Below are 21,956 nucleotides of genomic sequence, written 5' to 3'. Positions count from 1 at the left end.
TATATTAATCCTTGAATGGGTTACAACCATATATGGATGAAGGGCTACCAAGTTTGTTCAACAAATGACATTTACCTATTTCAGAAACTTACATATTCAACTAACGAGTTCCTTGTATTGTTTATATTAATTGTTAACCAATACTTTATAATGTGACTTTGTTGTTTTGTGCCATGAGTCAGATGACCGTTAAGGCCCATAGGCCTCTTGTTGTAATGTAATTAATTAAATTACCATTACATGTAATTGAAATTTGCTTTAATTACACATTACATTCAATTACTTGAAAAATTGTAATGCATTACAATTAATTGCCTGTTATCCATTGTATCTATAAGTAAAGTTGTGGTCATGCACTTTACTTTGTGGTTATTGAGTAAGGATATGGTTTGGTCTCCAGAATGACGAAAAGATCAACAACATTGTTTTTGCTGTACTTCGCGGTCACAGAGACCTGGCTGGAAAATTGATGCAGGATGCTTTAAATCGAGGAGGATTTGGTTTCAACTTCTTACATAAAGACGTAAGTGTGGAGGCTGTTCATGATGTAAATGATAGTGTTTGTTCTAAATCCCACTGTATATCTTTCCAAACTGATGTGTTGGATCATATTTCCCTCATTCTTTCAGTAGTGGTAGTTAGAACATAAGAGGTTAACCTTGTTGTCTTGTGAGAGATAGAATGTATGCTCTTATTACCTAAACATTTGTAGATTATCTATACGTTTGTAGATTATCTATACATTTATAGATTATGTATATATTTGTAGATTATTTATACATTTGTAGATTATTTATACATTTGTAGATTATTCATACATTTGTAGATTATATATATACATTTGTAGATTGATACATTCGTAGATTTATACATTTGTAGATAGATACATTTGTAGATTGATACATTTGTAGATTTATACATTTGTAGATTTATACATATGTAGATTTATACATATGTAGATTATATATACATTTGTAGATTATCTATACATTTGTAGATTATCTATAAATTTGTAGATTATCTATACAGTTGTAGATCATCTATACATTTGTAGATTATCTATACATTTGTAGATTATTTATACATTTGTAGATTATACATTTATAGATTATACATTTGTAGATTATTTAAATTCCAGGTACTTGTGTTCAACAATGAAGATCTGAAACCATTCCAGAGTGCATCTGTAAGAAAAAAGCCATTCAGCAATCATGCCGTAAGTTGATTTTATAACCAAACTTTATTTTAAATCCATAATTCATTGTATCAGGAACCTTATCAATAAAACTACTGGATTGTTTTCTCTATGTTTGGTTGTTCTGACCGACTTGTTTTTACTTCTAGATGACACCATTGCACTGTGCCTGTATCAACCCTAACACTAAGTACCTAGAGAAGCTATTGGCTGTGGAGCCAGATATCAACTTGGAGGACAAGAGTGGTAGGAGGCCCATACACTACGCCGCTGCCTGTGAGACCACTGGGCCTCTGGAGCTTCTGATTAAAAAGTCAGTATAACCTTGGTAACTGTCTGATCTTTACCAAAATGATACCTGGATGACATGAAACTTGTACAAAGTTTTTCTAAAGAACCACATAATCTGTCCTGTGTTTTTCTAATATTATTGATCCATGAGCTAATTAAGAATGTAGTTTCATGGTAAGGGAGACAGATCATGATTTTTTCATACAGACGCTTGAGTTATGACAGTGCCCCAAGCTCTTCAAGCATTTGAATGACCGCGATTTGATTAATACCCCCTTTTCTGAAGTTTGAATTTATGAATAAATTATTCTATTAGTTTTAAAAATAACAACACAAATAATCCTATTAATCTTAAATTGCTATTTTATGGTAAATATATATTGATTAAACATTGTTAATTATTTTAAAACTAAAACTATTGACATCTAGGCTATATTGTAACAGAAACTTCTGCAGTGAATGTATAAAAAGTATATATAATAGGGGAGATAACTATATTGTGAATCCCGTCTTTTTCAATGAAAAATGAAGGGTTTTTGGTGCTAAAAATGCTCTATCTTGACAAATTGTGGTTCAATTTTTTTGAAAATTGACTGATTATAAGCAACTTTGTCACTTTTTAGTCTGTTATTTTTCTATAAAAATTGAACATCACAATTTTGATTTATTTTCATTTTGGTGAGAATGTTTTAGATAATTTACTTGCGTCTTTTTTACCTAATTTCCTCCAAAAATGATCACTAGTAATTAATTATGAATCACTAGAAATTAATTATGACGAGAAGTAAAGCATTTAAAAAAAAAAAAGGATTGATATATATCACGTCAATTAAACAATATATATATTGTAGAACATTTTGTTAATTATTTTCATTAACGGGGCGGATTTAGTACAGACTAATGCTGTTTTTTCATGTGCAGATTCTACTCAAAAATGGCAAATTTGAATATTTATTTTGAAAAAATAGATGGTTCAATTTCTTCGAAACTTTGACAGAAGATGCATAACAACATATTTACTTCATAAATCAAATATGAAAAATATTAAACGACAGGAAAATTTTGGGGAATGTGAGACTACCACCTTAAAAAAACTATTTTCATTAAATGTCAGAAACTATGTATCTATGTACACAGGAAAATATCATGCTTTTGGGGTTCATTGAATCCTGACCTTGTTGAACTTTAGATGATAATATCAGCTTATTATGTGAAATTTTGTTATTTTGTTAGATCAGTTTATGACCAATTGAATCTTTTGTAGGGGAGCTTACCCTATGGAATGTTTTCTGGCGGAGCTAACCCTAATGAATATTTTGTAGGGGAGCTAACCCTATGGAATGTTTTGTAGGGGAGCTCACCCTATTGAATGTTTTGTAGGGGAGCTCACCCTATTGAATGTTTTGTAGGGGAGCTCACCCTATTGAATGTTTTGTAGGGGAGCTAACCCTAATGAATATTTTGTAGGGGAGCTAACCCTATGGAATGTTTTGTAGGAGAGCTAACCATATTGAATGTTTTGTAGGGGAGCTCACCCTATTGAATGTTTTGTAGGGGAGCTAACCCTATTGAATGTTTTGTAGGGGAGCTAACCATATTGAATGTTTTGTAGGGGAGCTCACCCTATTGAATGTTTTGTAGGGGAGCTCACCCTATTGAATGTTTTGTAGGGGAGCTAACCCTATTGAATGTTTTGTAGGGGAGCTCACCCTAATGAATATTTTGTAGGGGAGCTAACCCTATGGAATGTTTTGTAGGGGAGCTCACCCTATTGAATGTTTTGTAGGGGAGCTAACCCTATGGAATGTTTGTAGGGGAGCTCACCCTATTAAATGTTTTGTAGGGGAGCTAACCCTAATGGAGTTAGATCAGTTTATTACTAATTAAATGTTTTGTAGGAGAGCTAACCATATTGAATGTTTTGTAGGGGAGCTAATCCTAATGATGTGACCAGAAGGAGGTTCACCCCTTTACACTACGCCTGCTATGCAGAGCAGCCAGAGAACATCGACCTATTGTTGAAAAATGCAGTAGCTAAGAATGCTGCGGAAGGTGACGGTGGCGATCCTATGATAGCTAAGTGGGGTGTTGGAGGTATCAACCGCCCTAACTGGGAGACAGTTTGTCCCATCCACATCGCTGTACAGAGTGGAAATGCTGTAAGTAACATGTTATTAAGGAATTTTCATTTTGTTGAGGTTATGAGGGTATAATGGTAATGGAGCCCATGTAAATTTTATGTAACCTGGTAAAAATCTATTCCTTATAATTACAGTTTTTCACCTAAATGAATATTATTTATTTTTGCGTCATTTGCATATTTTTTGCCCACCATCATCAGATGGTGGGCTATTCAAATCGCCCTGCGTCCGTGGTCCGTGGTCCGTCGTCCGTCCGTAAACAATGCTTGTTATCACTATTTTGTTCAAACTTCACATGGAGGTTACCCTTGGTCCCTAGTTGTGCCATACAGATTTTGAAGCTGATCGGAAAAAGATGGCCGCCAGGCAGCCATCTTTGATTTTGGCAGTTGAAGTTTGTTATCGATATTTCTTGAGAACTACTAAAGGGATTTTGTTCAAACTTCACATGGAGGTTACCCTTGGTCCCTAGTTGTGCCATACAGATTTTGAGGCTGATCGGAAAAACAAGATGGCCGCCAGGCAGCCATCTTTGATTTTGGCAGTTGAAGTTTGTTATCAATATTTCTTGAGAACTACTGAAGGGAGTTTGTTCAAACTTCACATGGAGGTTACCCTTGGTCCCTAGTTGTGCCATACAGATTTTGAGGCTGATCGGAAAAACAAGATGGCCGCCAGGCAGCCATCTTTGATTTTGGCAGTTGAAGTTTGTTATCGATATTTCTTGAGAACTACTGAAGGAATTTTGTTCAAACTTCACATGGAGGTTACCCTTGGTCCCTAGTTGTGCCATACAGATTTTGAGGCTGATCGGAAAAACAAGATGGCCGCCAGGCAGCCATCTTTGATTTTGGCAGTTGAAGTTTGTTATCGATATTTCTTGAGAACTACTGAAGGGATTTTGTTCAAACTTCACATGGAGGTTACCCTTGGTCCCTAGTTGTGCCATACAGATTTTGAGGAAGATGGCCGCCAGGTGGCCATCTTTGATTTTGATAGTTAAGGTTTGATATCCCCATTTCTCAAAAAGTGCTGAAGGGATCTTTCTCAAATTTGATATGTAGGTTCACCTAGGGCCCTTGTTGTGCATTTTTGGACCAATCGGTCAACAAGATGGCCGCCAGGCATCCATCTTGGATTTTGATACTTAAAGTTTGTTATCGCTATTTCTCAAAATGTACTGAAGGGATCTGTCTCAAATTTCATATGTAGGTTCCCCTAGTGCCCTTGTTGTGTATATTGTATTTTGGGACCAATCGTCAACAAGATGGCCGCCAGGCAGCCATCTTGGATTTTGATAGTTTAAGTTTGTTATCGCTATTTCTCAGAAAGTGCTGAAGGGATCTGTCTCAAATTTCATATGTAGGTTCCCCTAGCGCTCTAGTTGTGCATATTGCATTTTGGGACCGATCGGTCAACAAGATGGCCGCCAGACAGCCATCTTGGATTTTGATAAAGTTTGTTATCGCTATTTCTCAAAAAGTACTGAAGGGATCTTTCTCAAATTTCATATGTAGATTCCCCTAGGGCCCTAGTTGTGCATATTGCGTTTTGGGACCGATCGGTCAACGAGATGGCCCCCAGGCCGCCATCATGGATTTTGATAGTTAAAGTTTGTTATCGCAATTTCTCAGATAGTACTGAAGGGATCTGTCTCAAATTTCATATGTAGGTTCCCCTAGGGACCTAGTTGTGCATATTGCATTTTGGGACCAATCGGTTAACAAGATGGCCGCCAGGCAGCCATCTTGGATTTTGTTATTCAAAGTTTGTTATCGCTATTTCTCAGAAAGTACTGAAGGGATCTGTCTCAAAATTCATATATAGGTTCTCCTAGGGCCCTAGTTGTGCATATTGTGATTTGGGACCGATCGGTCAACAAAATTGCTGCCAGGCAGCCATCTTGGATTTTTATATTCAAAGTTTGTTATCGCTATTTCTCAGAAAGTATTGAATGGATCTTTCTCAAATTTCACATGTAGGTTCCCCTAGGGCCCTAGTTGTGCATATTGTGATTTGGGGCCGATTGATCAACAGGATGGCCGCCAAGGAGTCATTTTGGATTTTGATAGTTGAAGTTTGTTACCGCTATTTCTCAAAAGGTACTGAAGCGATCTGTCTCAAATTTTATATGTAGTATGTTTGAAAAAGTTTAAAAAGTAGAGAAAAGATCCATCTTTCCTTTGTCAGATATAGATCATTCTTTGGTGGGCGCCAAGATCCCTCTGGGATCTCTTGTTTCTTAAAATAACCGTATTTTTAGGTCATTTGACCCGAGAGTCAGGATGACCTATAGTCATCATGTTTCACCTGTCGTCGTCCGCTTTGCGTAAACTTTTCACATTTTGAACTTCTTCTCAAGTTCTACCGGTGCGATTTAGCTGAAACTTGCATGAAACGATCCTGACATGGTCTTGACATAGTGTTGTTATTTTTTAGGGTTGATCCTAAATCCAAGATGGCCCCCACAGTCGCCATCTTGAAAACACATTTTGAACTTCTTCTCAAGTTCTACTGGTGTGATTTGGCTGAAACTTGCATGAAATGATCATGACATCGTTCCGACAAATTGTTGTTATTTTTCGGGTCGATCCGAAATCAAAGATAGCCCTCATCTTGAAAACACATTTTGAACTTCTTCTCAAGTTCTACCCATGTGATTTGGCTAAAACTTGCATGAGATGATCCTGACATGGTCCCGACAAAGTGTTGTTATTTTGGGTCGATCCAAATAGACGCCATCTTGAAAATACATTTTGATCTTCTCAAGTTCTACTTGTGCGATTTGGTTGAAACTTGCATGACATGATCATGACATGGTCCCAACCAAGTGTTGTTATTTTGCGGTTTGATCTGAAATCCAAGATGGCCACCACAGCCGCCATCTTGAAAACAAAATTTGAATTTCTTCTCAAGTTCTACCGGTGCGATTTGGCTGAAACTTGCATGAAATGATCATGACATGGTCCCAACAAAGTGTTGTTACATCTTTGGTTGATCCCAAATCGAAGATGGCTACCATGACACTATGTCTAATTAATTCTTATATGATTATTGCCAAGGTAGTCAGATGACCGTTAAGGCCCTTGGGCCTCTTGTTTTCTGTCTCGTCTTCGTCAATGAATTTGATTGAACAGCTGATTGCAATGTAGTCATTCATATGTTCCAACCAAAAGTGGGGTGACCCCACATTGCTACGCCAGCAACTATTCCCGTAACAATGGAATCCCCGCACGTGTTGTGCGATCGTTATACACTGATAATGATAATACAGTGTAACTTCCTGAAACCGAACCTTCTCAAAACCGATCACCTCTAGAAACCAAACATGGATGTCATATACGGAATGAATTTCTAATTATTAATAGTAAATAAAACTTGCTAAAACCGATCCCTCCCAATCCCGAATACCGGACCGATTTTAGATCGGAATAGTCAAATGTAACTAAAATACACTTCTGAAAACCGGCCTTACCTGAGTGACACCGATAGTTTGCATAGAGGTCTGATCAACCGACCGTGATATACACATGTACCTGTATCCATAGTTGTCGCATGCCATGTCCTGGGGCATGTATACAGGTGTGAAGGCTTGCGCTATAGGTATATGTACACGGTAACTATACCTGAGAGGATGGTGTAATTATTTGATCATGTCTATTGTTCAGATATTTAACCAAGGTCTACCACGTGCACTGCCGGTTTGTTTACTGTAGGAAAACAAGCAGAGCTAGTAATAAACAGAAAGTTTCGTATTCAATTTTGAGAGTCTCACATGGGTTATTTATTTACTTATATAGTTGTCGGATAACGTAAATTATCTGTATGAAGAAGCTGAAGCCATGTATTGTTTTGTCATATGATGCCCGGCTTCGACTGGTCATCGTGTAATTAGACCATATTTAAATTTGATTCTTGATGTAACGGGCCATATTTAGGTTAGTTCAGACGAGAACATCCCCAAGATCATTCACGCAACTAACTTCGTTTATAAGCGGTAACAAAGTCAAGATTGTTGTAATCCATTCCTTTTAATCGTATGATTTCCTCTTTTGTGATAACATTTACATTAACAATTGATATTGGTCGGTTATAACGAACACTTGTCAGTACAGTGTAGTGTAGAAAACGACTTCTGACAAAAAAAATCCGGATTGTAATGATCGATATTCGGTTCACTTCTCCAAACTGAACTCTCTCTAAACCGGCCAAAATTCTATGCACCAACCATGATCGGTTTAGGGAAGTTCCACTGTACTAGAAAGCATGGTTATTGAGTCCATGTCAGTGCAAACTGTAAATATTTTAACATAATGGTAAATAAGATTATGATAATTTTCTAAAACTTTTAAATTTCCAATAAATTTTATGAAGTAATCAAAGCTTTGTATTACTGCGCAAGTTTTGCACTGAGCTGTTAAGATAAATGTATTCCATGTTAATCACAAATATCTTATTATTACTTAATTAATCGAAGTATCACTTATCAGATATATTTTTGAATTAATAGTAAATGCACTAATAATGTTTTAAAATTAACAGGAGATTGTACGAACACTTCTGAAGCATGGTGTAGACGTCAACAAACCATTGTCAGCCGGCAAGGAGAAACTATCACCTTTGATGATTGCAGCAGGAAAAGGCAATTTGGACATTGCCAGACTCCTTATACAAGCAGGAGCTGTTGTGGAACAGCTTGGTTTGTATAGTATTCGGATTGATCAGTACAAATTACTCTGTTTATCCTCCAAACTTGCACTCATATCCTGATAGAAAAGTAACTTTCATTCAACTAAAGGTTTAGCAAGCCAGTTGAGAATAATAGTATTCTAGTGCTATCTTTTTTCTGCTTTTACTTTATCAATTTTAATTCTCTATTTTATCAATGAAGCAGCTATTAAATGTGTTGATCAGATACCTAGATAAAGCTGACAATAATTTTAGTTTTGATATTGCCAAATTATTTTGACATTTAATCTGATGATATTTACAGACAAATTTAAGAGAACAGCACTGACCCATGCAGTAATGAACGGTAGTGTCACGGTGACCTCCTATCTGCTGTACCTGGGAGCAGACCCTAACCGCGTGGACAGTTCCAACAACTCCCTAGTTCATTATGCGGCTGCCTACGGCTGGTACTTTGTTCTTAAGATGCTTGTTAATGAGGGTGGTGCTGACCCAAAGAAAGCAAATGACTGGAAGGTAGGTCTTGGCTAGAAGGTAGGTCTTGGCTAGAAGGTAGGTCTTGGCTAGAAGGTAGGTCTTGGCTAGAAGGTAGGTCTTGGCTAGAAGGTAGGTCTTGGGTAGAAGCAGGGGGTAAATTTTACGTAGAAGAGGTATTCAGTAAACCAAAATAAATACATGTCAATTTATTGACCTTAGTTTTCAGCTGGTATCCAAATTTACTGTACATTTATTAGCTCACCTGGTTCAAAGGACCGAGGTGAGCTTATGGGATACTGCAGCGTCCGTCGTCTGTCGTCCGTCGTCCGTCAATAATCGACTTCTTCTCCATAACCGCTGGTCGGATTTCAACAAAATTTGACTGGTAGCATCCTTATGGGCTACTAACTAAAAATTGTACAAATGATGGGGCTGACCCCCCGGGGGCCTGAGGGGCGGGGCCAAAAGGGGTCAATTTGGCTATTTTTTTCATATAAACGACTTCTCCTCTGAAACCAAGCATGGGATAGCACCCATAATGCAATGGTAGCATCCTTATAGGGTGGGGATTAAAAATTGTACAAATGATGGGGCTGACCCCCCGGGGGCCTGAGGGGCGGGGTCAAATGGGGTCAATTTGGCTATTTCCATATAAACGACTTCTTCTCTGAAACTAAGCATGAGATAGCACTCATAATGCAACGGTAGTATCGTTATAGGGTGGGGATTCCAAATTGTACAAATGATGGGGCTGACCCCCCGGGGGCCTGAGGGGCAGGGTCAAAAGGGGCCAATTTGGCTATTTCCATATAAACGACTTCTTCTCTGAAACTAAGCATGGTATAGCACCCATAATGCAATGGTAGCATCCTTATAGGGTGGGGATTCCAAATTGTGCAAATGATGGGGCTGACCCCCCGGGGGCCTGAGGGGCGGGGTCAAATGGGGTCAATTTGGCTATTTCCATATAAACGACTTCTTCTCTGAAACTAAGCATGAGATAGCACCCATAATACAATGGTAGCATCCTTATAGTGTGGGGATTCAAAATTGTGCAAATGATAGGGCTGACCCCCCTGGGGTCTGAGGGCGGGGTAAAAAGGGGTCAATTTGGCTGTTTCCATATAAATGACTTTTTCTCTGCAACTAAGCATGGTATAGCACCCATAATGCAATGGTAGCATCCTTATAGGGTGGGGATTCCAAATTGTGCAAATGATAGGGCTGACCCCCGGGGGCCTGAGGGGCGGGGTCAAAAGTGGTCAATTTCCATGTAAATGACTTTTTCTCTGCAACTTAACATGGGATTACGCTCATAATGCAATTGTTACATCCTTATAGGGTTTGGATTCAAAATTTTGCAAATGATGGGGCTGACCCCCCGGGGGCCTGAAGGGTGGGGTCAAAAGTGGTCAATTTAGCTATTTCCATATAAACGACTTCTTCTCTGCAACTAAGAATTGAAGAGCACTTATAATGCAATGGTAGCATCCTTATAGGGTTGGGATTTGAAATTGTACAAATGATAGGGCTGACCCCCAGGGCCTTGGACGGCAATAGATGCGAGGTCAAAAAGGTCAATTAGGCTACTATTTTCATATAAATTACTTTTTCTCTGAACCTATGTATTGGATAGCATATTTGTATGGTATCAATAGCATCATTGTGTGGTTGTGATTCAAAATTAAACTTTGGGAGTCAATTTTGCTTATTTTTCTAATTGACAGAGTCTTGTGATAATTACTAACAAAAACCCAGGTGAGCAATACAGGCCCTCTGGGCCTCTTGTGTTGCCTTATGGAATTATAAAGGACCATGTGATTGTGCTTCAGGTTCCCAGTATTATTGCAATGATGCCCCAAAATATCCTGAAATCAATAGTAATTTCAGTTTCATTTGTTTCAGTTGACACCTGTTGGAATAGCTTTCATGAAGGCACATATGGGCTTGGTTGACTTTCTGTTGAAGATGCCTGGTGTTGACATCAACTTTAAAAATGATTCAGGTAAATTTAACAGATTTTAGTTCTTTTAAGCTCACCTGGCCCGAAGGGGGAAGGGGAACATAGTTTGTAAAGTTTGGCTCTGACCCCCTGGGGGCAGAAGGGGCAGGGCCCAATAGGGAAATAAAGGTAAATCCTTTAAATGGCTTCTTGTCATAGACTGCTGCATGGAATGTAACCAAATTATGCCAGAAACATCCTTGGGTGGAAGGGGAACAAAGTTTGTATAAATTTTGGCTCTGACCCCCTGAGGGCAGGAGGGGCGGGGCCCAATAGGGAAAATAGGGTAAATCTTTTAAATCTCTACTAGTCATAGAGTCCTGCATGGAATGTAAACATTTGGCCAGAAACATCCTTGGGTGGAAGGGTAATAAAGTTTGTATAAATTTCGCTAAGCGAAATCCAAGATGGCCACCACAGGTGCCATCTTGAAAACACATTTTGAACTTGCTGAAACTTGCATGAAATGATCCTTATAAGATCTTCTTGATCCCAAAGGAAGTCAGATGATCGTTAAGCCCCTTGGGCCTCTTGTTAGGTCATTTGACCCGAACGGTCAGGATTTCGGGTCAGGATGACCTATTATCATCATGCTTTGTCCGTCATCATGAGCTGTGCGTAAACTTTTCATTCAAACAACTTCTTCTCCATAAACGAAAGGCCTAGGGTACTGATATTTGGCCTGTAGCATACTGGTATGAAGGCCTACCAAGTTTTTTTCAAATGAATGACTTTGACCTTCATTCAAGGTCACAGGGGTCAAAAAGACTAAAATCTTTAAATGACTTATTCTCAAGAACTAAAAGGCCCAGGGTACTCATATTGGGCCTGCAGCATGGTGGGATGAAGTTCTACCATGTTTTTTCAAATGAATATATTGGAAAAATACATTTATGAACATTATTTTCTTAGTTTTCATAGGAAATTACTAAAAGTAGTCAAACTGGGTTAGAATTATTAGTATGAAATACTATTTTAACACCATATCCATATTTGCCCTGGCCGACCCTTTGGGCCCAGAGAGGTGGGGCCAAAAGGGGTCAAAAGGGGTCAAATGGCTAATATTTAAAAAAATCTTTCTTCTGAATTCACAGATTTGATGGAACCAAATAATCTTCATAGAATGAAAAGTCAAATTTATGAAATCACTGACTGACTTCAAGGTCCTGATGGGCAAATATTTAGTGTTTATATGTCTTTGTTATCCCCCGCCCAACGAAGTTGGTGGGGGATATACAAATGGGTTCCGTCCGTCCGTCCGTCCGTACGAATGGTTTCTGGAGCATAACGCTAAAACCAGTAGAGATATTTCCACGAAACTTCATACACACATTGGTCTTATGGTCTAGTAGTGCCTTTTGCTATTTCTAGGTTTGCATTTTTTGCATTTTTTCTGTAACCAGGGAAACATTGCTGAAAATATCATATTTTTGTACTAGGTTCATTTCCGGAGCATAACTCTAAAACCAGAAGAGATATTTCCACGAAACTTCATAGACACATTGGTCTTATGGTCTAGTAGTGCCTTTTGCTATTTTAAGGTTTTCACTTTTTGTACTTTTTTCTGTAACCTTGGAAACATTGCTGAAAATGGCAGATTTTTGTGTAAGAATCGTTTCCGGAGCACAACTCTAAAACCAGCAGAGATATTTCCATGAAACTTCATAGACACATTGTTCTTATGGTCTAGTAGTGCCTTTTGCTATTTTTAGGTTTTCACTTTTTGTGCTTTTTTCTGTAACCATAGAAACATTGCTGAAAATATCATATTTTTGTAGCAGGTTCATTTCCGGAGCATAACTCTAAAACCAGCAGAGATATTTCCACGAAACTTCATAGACACATTCTTTTTAGGCCCTTTATGACACTGTCATTGTACTAGTTATAAACAGGTTAATAGTTTTTCACCTATATGCTTCACATTCATAAAACTATTCACCTTGCTGTATCTGCCCTTACCAGAAAAGAAAGAAAAACATTTGGATTATATTCGTGGCAGTGTTATTTGGTGGATGAAAGAAAATACGAATTTAAAACTGCGGTCAAATTTGAATGATATATGTATCTTAAGACATTAGACAACACAGACCTTGAATTTAATACTGCGTGGAGTAAAATATTAAAAAAAAAAAACGGGAAAATTATAGCCAACAAATGTCAAGGCTGTATACCTGATTCAACAATTGCAGCCCCGCTCTACTTGAATTATACTCCATCTTTCTTTAGCTCAACTTCCTTTTTCCTGTTTTTTTTTTTCATACACATAAGTCTCCACAATCAATTATTCAGCTTTGATATCTCCATTGGCGGGGGATCTGAATGACTATGTCCTTGTTTCATTCTGTATCCAAACTCAGGTGACCGTTTTAATATTGATTTCTTATTTATACGCTTTGTTGACTTATAAAAAAGTCTTGTTTTGCTAATAGGAACAACTTTGATATGTCTAATGATGATTTATGTAATTATCTGTCCTACTATTTCAGGAAGAACCTTGATCAGCATCGCCTGTGGCAGCAGTCTCAACACCGGCCTGTACGATCAAATTGTGTATCTGATGGACAAGGGGTCAGATCCTAGTATCACTGACATCGATGGAATGAATGCTGTCAGTATACAATCTCAGTATTCACTCAAGATAACTTGAAATGAAAAATGAATGAAGTATTACTGAGAAGACATTTAGTACAATCTGTTGCTTGCATTCACCAAGTAAAAGATTTATTATAAGCTTTGAGTTGTCATTACAAACATAATATAGAAATATCCATCTTAGTCTGAATCTTTAAAGTAAATGAGAATGAAATCAACGTGTGATGTTTCTAAATAAGAATCATATTCTTTGTGATCTTAAAACTTACATTTTGATTTCCAGCTTCATCATTTGGCTGCCAACACTGTAAAGCCACCGAATGGTTGTGATGTAAGTAATCTCCTCTATTTTCATTGTATTAGGTGTGTGGGATTTAAATGACACTTTTAAATAATCCTGAGAAGAACATAATAAAGCATAAACATTTTTAGGTCACCTGAGACGAAGTCTCAAGTGACCTATTCTAATCGCCTTTTGTCTGTCGTCGTGCGTCGTGTGTCGTGCGTCGTGCGTCGTATGTCCGTAAACAATTTACATTTTCGACTTCTTCTCCAAAACCGCTGAAGTAATTTCAATGAAATTTTGCACAAACCTTCTAAGGCATAAGGCCAATCAAAATTGTGAATTATATGGTCCCCACCCCCCAGGGGGCTGTGGGATGGGCCAAAAGGGGTAAAATTGAGTAAAATTTCAAAAATCTTCTCTACTCACAGATGTGGTAGAATCAAATACTCTTCATAGATAGAAAGGTCTTAAGGTCCTTTACAAAAATTGTGAATTATATGACCCTGGGGTCTCTAGTTTCCCCCTGGGGAGGGGGTTAAGTTTACTATACTTTATATTGAGAAAACACTTTTTTGCGCATTATTTGGTCATTTGTAATAGAAAATGAGTCAAATGTTGTCAGAATTATCAGTATGAGATGGCCATTTAATCCTATTAACAAATTTTCTATGACTGACCCCCCAGGGGCCTTAGGGGCGGGGTCCCTAAATAGAAAGGTCTTAAGGTCCTTTATAAAAATTGTGAATTATATGACCCTGGGGTCTCGCGTTTCCCCCTGGGGAAGGGGTCAAGTTTACTATAGTTTATATAGGGAAAACACATTTATGAGCATTTTTTGCTCAATTTTCATTGGAAACGAGTCAAACTTGGTTAAAATTATTAGCCTGAGATAGCATTTTAATATCATATCCACATTGGTTCTGGCCGACCCCCTGGGGGCAGAGGGGCGGGGCTAAAAAAGGCTCAAATAGGCTAAAACTTCAAAATCTTCTTCTGAAATTCTGGAAATGGTAGAAACAAATACTTTTCATAAATAGAAAGGTCTTAAGGTGTTTTACAAAAATTGTGAATTATATGACCCTGGGGTCTCGCATTTCCCCCTGGGGAGGGGGTCAAGTTTACTATAGTTTATATAGGGAAAACACATTTATGAGCATTTTTTGCTCAATTTTCATTTGAAACGAGTCAAACTTGGTTAGAATTATTAGCCTGAGATAGCATTTTAATATCATATCCATATTGGTCCAGGCCGACCCCCTGGGGGCAGAGGAGCGGGACCAAAAAAGGTCAAATAGGCTAAAACTTCAAAAATATTCTTTTAAAATTCTGGAAATGGTATAGGTCTTAAAGTTTGTTTAGTTTATAAAAATTGTAAATTATATGACCCTGGGATCTCCTGTTTCCCCTTGGGGAGGGGGTCAAGTTTACTAATAGTTTTATAATAGGAAAAAAACACATTAATGAGCATTTTTTGCTGAATTTTCATAGGAAATGAGTCAAACTTGGTTAGAATTATTAGCCTGAGATAGCATTTTAATATCATATCCACATTGGTCCTGGCCGACCCCCTGGGGGTAGAGGGGCGGGGCTAAAAAGGGTCAAATAGGCTAAAACTTCAAAAATCTTCTAAAATTCTGGATATAGTAGAATCAAATAATTATAGATGGAAAGGTCTTCAGGTGTTTTATAAAAAATGTGAATTATATGACCTTGGGGTCTTACGTTACCCCCTGGGAAGGGGTCAAGTTTACTTTAGTTTATATAGGAAAAACATATTTGTGAACATTATTTGCCCAATTTTCGTAGGAAATTAGTCAAACTTGATTAGAATTATTAGCCTAAGATATAGCATTTTAACATCCATATCAGTCCTCGATGACCCCCTGGGGGACCAGAGGGGTAGGACCAAACATGGTCAAATTGATTAAAATTTCAAAAAATACCTCTAAGTTCACAGGTATGATGAAGCAAATACTCTTCATAGTCTAAAAAGGTCAAATTTATAAACCACTGACCAACTTCAAGGCCCAGCATATAGTGTTTATATGTCTTTAATTTGTTTCATTATATATTCTAACTCAGGTGACCGATAAGGCCCATGGGCCTCTTGTTAGGTCACCTGAGACAAAGTCTCGAGTGACCTATTCTAGTCGCCTTCTGTCCGTCGCCGTGCGTCGTATGGTGTGCATCGTATGTTCGTAAACAATTTACATTTTCAACTTCTTCTCCAAAACTGCTGAAGCAATTTCATTAAAATTTTGCACAAACCTTCTAAGGCATAAGGCTAATCAGAATTGTGAAGGGTGCTGTGGGAGGGGCCAAAAGGGGGTAAATTGACTATAATTTCAAAAATCTTCTTCTCCATTCCCAGATGTGGTAGAACCAAAAACTTTTCATAGATAGAAGGGTCTTAAGGTCCTTTAAAAAAATGTAAATTATATGACCCTGGGGTCTCTCGTTTACCCCTGGGGAGGGATTTAAGTTTACTAAAGTTTATATAGGGGAAAACACATTTTTGAGCATTATTAGCTCACCTGCCCGAAGGGCAAGTGAGCTTATGCTGTGGTGTGGCGTCGGTCTGTCCGGCATTCATTTTTCCATTTTAAACAACTTCTTCTCCAAAACTTGGAGACCTAGAGTCTTGAAATTTGACTTATAGCATGCTGGGATGATGGGCTACCAAGTTTGGTCAAATGAATGACCTTGACCTTCATTTAAGGTCATGGGTCAAATAGGTGAAAATCTTTAACAAACTTCTTCTTAATAACCAAGAGGCTAGAGATCTGAAATTGGGCTTGTGACATGCTGGGATGAAGGGCTACCAAAGTTCTTAAAATGTATGACGTTGACCTTCATTCAAGGTCACAGGGGTCAAATAGGCTGAAATATCTTGATAAGACTTCTGCTTCTTAACCAAGGGGCCTAGAGACCTGATATTTGACTTATATAGCATGCTTGGATGAAGGACTACAAAGTTTGTTCAAATGAATGACCTTGACCTTCATTCAAGGTCAAAGGTGTCAAAAAGGCTAAAATTGTTAAACACCCTCTTCTTAATAACCAAAAGGCCTAGAGACCTGATACTGGGCCTGTTATATGTTGGGTTGAAGCACTACAAAGTTTGTTCAAATGAATGACCTTGACTTTCATTCAAGGTCACAGAGGTCAAATAGGCTTCAATTTTAAAACAACGTCTCTTTAATAACCAAAAGGCCTAGGGACCTGATATTAGGCCTGTTACATGCTGAGATGAAGGGCTACCAAGTTTGTTCAAACGAATGACCTTGACCTTCATTCTAGATCAAAGGTGTCAAATTGGTTTAAATCTTTAAACAACATCTTTATAACCAAGAGGCCTAGGGACCTTATATTTGGCCTGTGGCATGCTGAGATAAACGACTACCAAGTTTGTTCAAATTAATTACCTTGACCTTAATTCAAGGTCACAGGGGTTAAATAAGCTAAAATCTTTAAACAACTTCTTAATAACCAAGAGGCCTATATACCTGATATTTGGCATGTGACATACTGGGATGAAGGGCTACCAAGTTTGTTCAAATGAATGACCTTGACCTTCATTCAAGGTCACAGGGGTCAAATTGGCTTAAATCTTAAACAACCAAGAGTACTGGGGATCTGATATTGAACCTATGATATGTTGGGTTGAAGAGCTACAAAGTTTGTTGAAATGAATGACTTTGACCTTCATTGAAGGTCACAGGGATCAAATAGGCTTAAATATTTTAACAACTTCTTCTTGATAACCAAGAGGCCTAGACCTTGACTTTCATTCAAGGTCACAAGGGTCAAATAAGCTAAAATCTTAAAACAACTTCTTAATAACCAAAAGGCTTAGGGACCTGATATTGGGCCTGTGGCATTCTTGGACCAAGGGCTACCAAGTTTGTTCAAATGAATGATCTTGACCTTCATTTAAGGTAACAGGGGTCAAATAGGCTAAAATCTTTAAAAGACTTTTTCTTGATAACCAAGAGGCCTTTAGACCTGTTATTGGGCCTGTGACATGTTGGGATGAAGCGTTACCAAGTTTTTTTCCAAATGAATGACCTTGACCTTCATTCAAGGTCATAGAGGTCAAATAGGCTTGGATCTTTAAATGACTTCTTCTTAATAACCAAAAAGCATAGGGACCTGATATTGGGCCTGTGGCAAGCTGGGATAAAGGGCTACAAATTTTGTTCAAATGAATGACCTTGACCTTCATTCAAGTTCACAGGGGTCATATAGGCTTAAATCATTAAACGACTTCTTAATAACCAAGAGGCAAAGGGGCCGCTAACATGCTTGGGCATGATATAAATTCTTATTCACTCTCCTATTTGTAAAGTATGAACCATGCTACGCCTATTTAAGTCCTCTCCAAATCATATTTCAAAGTATAAACATGAATTCATTCTGCAATTCATTAATACATATATTTATATATACAAATAAATTGAATTAGTTACAGTATAGTGATAATAAAGTTAATAATTACTTATTAAAGGGGGGTAACTCCAATTTTAATAGAAAATGTTTCACAACAAGTTTAGTTATTTGGATTTCATGTTTCTAATGATTGTAGTTTTTGAATGATCAGTATATGGCTATTGAATCCTTTTAACAAATTTTCCATGACTGACACCCAGGGGCCTTAGGGGCAGGGTCAAAAGGGGTCAAATAGACAAAAAATTCAAACATCTTCTGAAAATATGGAAATGTTAGAATCAAATACTTTTCATAGATTAAAAGGTCTTAAGGTCCTTAATATTCTCTATTGATTTATTAGCTTTACAGTGTGAACATTTGACATTTTGATGGGAGGGTTTGTGACTTATGGTTGGAAAATTTTGACATTTTGATGGGAAGTTTTGTAACTTATAGGGATGTCACGGTTCATGTTTTTTCAGCTTGGTTCGGTTTCAACTTTTTTGATCGGTTTTCGGTTTTTTCGGTTCGGTTCAGGCAAATCTTAATTGAACACTTTTTAAGTCTATTTTCTATCAAAAACAAGTTTTGCTTTATATTTAAAGATGGTATATCACTTAAACAAATGTTTTTTTTTTCTTTATCAAAATTTCACTTCTAATTAAAAACATATAATTTATTGCGACCTGAAAAATAATCCACAGCACTATATCCTATATAGATTGAAGTTCTAAAAGTGCATGCAGCAAAGAAATTCATTAATTATTTTATATCATTTTGTGTCTTAATTAGACATATAACACGATTAAATACCATTTTTTGTTCAAATATTGAGTATCATTTATGATCTCTCAGCAGTGGAACATCTTTAAAAAACATAATTGAACGTTTTCTTATCTTTTTAACTCTTTCAGTACTATTGACACATTAATCAGTCACAGAGAGATATATGTCCTATGTAATATGATATATTATTTCGTCACTAAAACTTTTCTCGTATCCTTCATGACGCATTATTATGTGATGATTGACATGTGAAAATTGTAAGTTTTACCGCAAATCAATACATCGGTATTATCTCAGAAAAAGTGTTTTTAAAAAGTATTATGCATTGGAATTATAATAGAGATAAACATTATTAGGTACCAGGTGCATGTTCAATCGTAAAATGGTTTAATTCACGGAATATTGGCCGACGGAAACGCGATGGTTTACAATCGGCAACACAATGGCGGCTTGATTTAGCTGCCGATATTTTGCGGGATTAATGTTATCGAAAAAATATATTAAAAAAATCATCAATTACATAATCTCAAACATTAAGTGAAATATATCATTAAGATATTATGAATGTGCAAAAAAATGTCCGCAGACAGCAAAAAACGATCTTCTGAATGACTGAACTTGCACACGTGTTACACATATATGTCGGTCAACAGGTGTATTTCTCGGGATTCTGACAAACAACTTTGCCGTATTTTCAATGAAATAATCTGCAATACAGTTTATACACGTAAATTACAGGTATTATAGGACAGTTATTTTTTCAATGAACTGAACCGAAACTAAGAATTATCGTACCGAACCGAACCGTACGGTTGATATTTAACCGTATTTTCGGTTAACCGTGACACTCCTAGTAACTTAGGTTGGAAAAATAACTAATAAAATAGGTGGGGGTATTTATTAGAGACGGGGCTTCTAATGGTAGGTTGTAGTTACATAATAAAATAGTGTTTGGAATGGTAATTTTTTGTGTGCATTTTTAGGTCATCTGACCCGAAGGGTCAGGATGACCTATTGTCATCATGCACCGTCCGTCGTCGTGCGCCGTGCGCCGTGCGCCGTGCTAAAACTTTTTATTCAAACGACTTCTTCTCAAGAACCAGAAGGCCCAGGGTACTCATATTTGGCGTGTAGGTTGCTGGGATGGAGGGCTACCAAGTTTGTTCAAATGAATGACCTTGACCTTCATTCAAGGTCACAGGGGTCAAAAAGGCTAAAAAATTTTAAACAACTTCTTCTCAAGAACCAGAAGGCCTAGGGTACTGATATTTGCCCTGTAGGATGCTGGGATGAAGGGCTACCAAGTTTGTTCGAATAAATGACCTTGACCTTCATTCAAGGTCACGAGGGTCAAATAGGCTAAAATCCTTTAAACAACTTCTTGTGAATAACTAAGAGGCCTAGAGACCTGATATTAGGCCTGTGGCATGCTGGGATGAAGGGCTACCAAGTTTGTTCAAATAAATGACCTTGACCTTCATTCAAGGTCACGAGGGTCAAATAGGCTAAAATCTTTAAACAACTTCTTCTCAAGAACCAGAAGGCCCAGGGTACTGATATTTGCCCTGTAGGATGCTGGGATGAAGGGCTACCAAGTTTGTTCAAATAAATGACCTTGACCTTCATTCAAGGTCACAGGGGTCAAATAGGCTAAAATCCTTTAAATAACTTCTTGTGAATAACTAAGAGGCCTAGAGACCTGATATTAGGCCTGTGGCATGCTGGGATGAAGGGCTACTAAGTTTGTTCAAATAAATGACCTTGACCTTCATTCAAGGTCTCGAGGGTCAAATAGGCTAAAATCTTTAAACAACTTCTTCTCAAGAACCAGAAGGCCCAGGGTACTGATATTTGGGCCTGTGACATGCTTGGATGAAGGGCTACCAAGTTTGTTCAAATGAATGACCTTGACCTTCAATCAAGGTCACAGGTGTCAAAAAGGCTAAAATCTTTAAACAACTTCTTCTCAAGAACCAGAAGGCCCAGGGTACTGATATTTGCCCTGTAGGATGCTGGGATGAAGGGCTACCAAGTTTGTTCAAATAAATGACCTTGACCTTCATTCAAGGTCACACTGGTCAAATAGGTTAAAATCCTTTAAATAACTTCTTGTGAATAACTAAGAGGCCTAGAGACCTGATATTAGGCATGTGGCATGCTGGGATGAAGGGCTACCAAGTTTGTTCAAATAAATGACCTTGACCTTCATTCAAGGTCACGAGGGTCAAATAGGCTAAAATCTTTAAACAACTTCTTCTCAAGAACCAGAAGGTCCAGGGTACTGATATTTGCCCTGTAGGATGCTGGGATGAAGGGCTACCAAGTTTGTTCAAATAAATGACCTTGACCTTCATTCAAGGTCACGAGGGTCAAATAGGCTAAAATCTTTAAACGACTTCTTCTCAAGAACCAGAAGGCCCAGGGTACTGATATTGAGACTGTGACATGCTTGGATGAAGGGCTACCAAGTTTGTTCAAATAAATGACCTTGACCTTCATTCAAGGTTACAGGGGTCAAAAAGGCTAAAATCTTTAAAACGACTTCTTCTCAAGAACCAGAAGGCCCCGGGTACTGATATTAGGCCTGTAGTATGCTGGGATGAAGGGCTACCAAGTTTGTTCAAATAAATGACCTTGACCTTCATTCAAGGTCACAGGGGTCAAATAGGCTAAAATCCTTTAAAAAAACTTCTTGTGAATAACTAAGAGGCCTAGAGACCTGATATTGGGCCTGTGACATGCTGGGATGAAGGGCTGCCAAGTTTGTTCAAATAAATGACCTTGACCTTCATTCAAGGTCACGGGGGTCAAATAGGCTAAAATCTTTAAACGACTTCTTCTCAAGAACCAGAAGGCCCAGGGTACTGATATTGGGCCTGTGACATGCTGGGATGAAGGGCTACCAAGTTTGTTCAAATAAATGACCTTGACCTTCATTCAAGGTCACAGGGGTCAAATAGGCTAAAATCCTTTAAAAAACTTCTTGTCAATAACTAAGAGGCCTGGAGACCTGATATTAGGCCTGTGGCATGCTGGGATGAAGGGCTACCAAGTTTGTTCAAGTAGATG

General features: G+C 37.8%; 1 pseudogene; it reads left to right on the top strand.

The window, feature by feature from the left end:
- The window catches only part of LOC138319786 (poly [ADP-ribose] polymerase tankyrase-like), a 112,898-nt pseudogene that overhangs the window by 19,442 nt on the left and 71,500 nt on the right, over positions 1 to 21,956 (top strand).

This window comes from Argopecten irradians, chromosome 3 (assembly GCF_041381155.1).
Source record: "Argopecten irradians isolate NY chromosome 3, Ai_NY, whole genome shotgun sequence".
Classification (NCBI taxonomy): Eukaryota; Metazoa; Mollusca; class Bivalvia; order Pectinida; family Pectinidae; genus Argopecten; species Argopecten irradians.
Note: the sequence above shows the minus strand (reverse complement) of the source record. Positions and strands in the feature narration are given on the sequence as shown.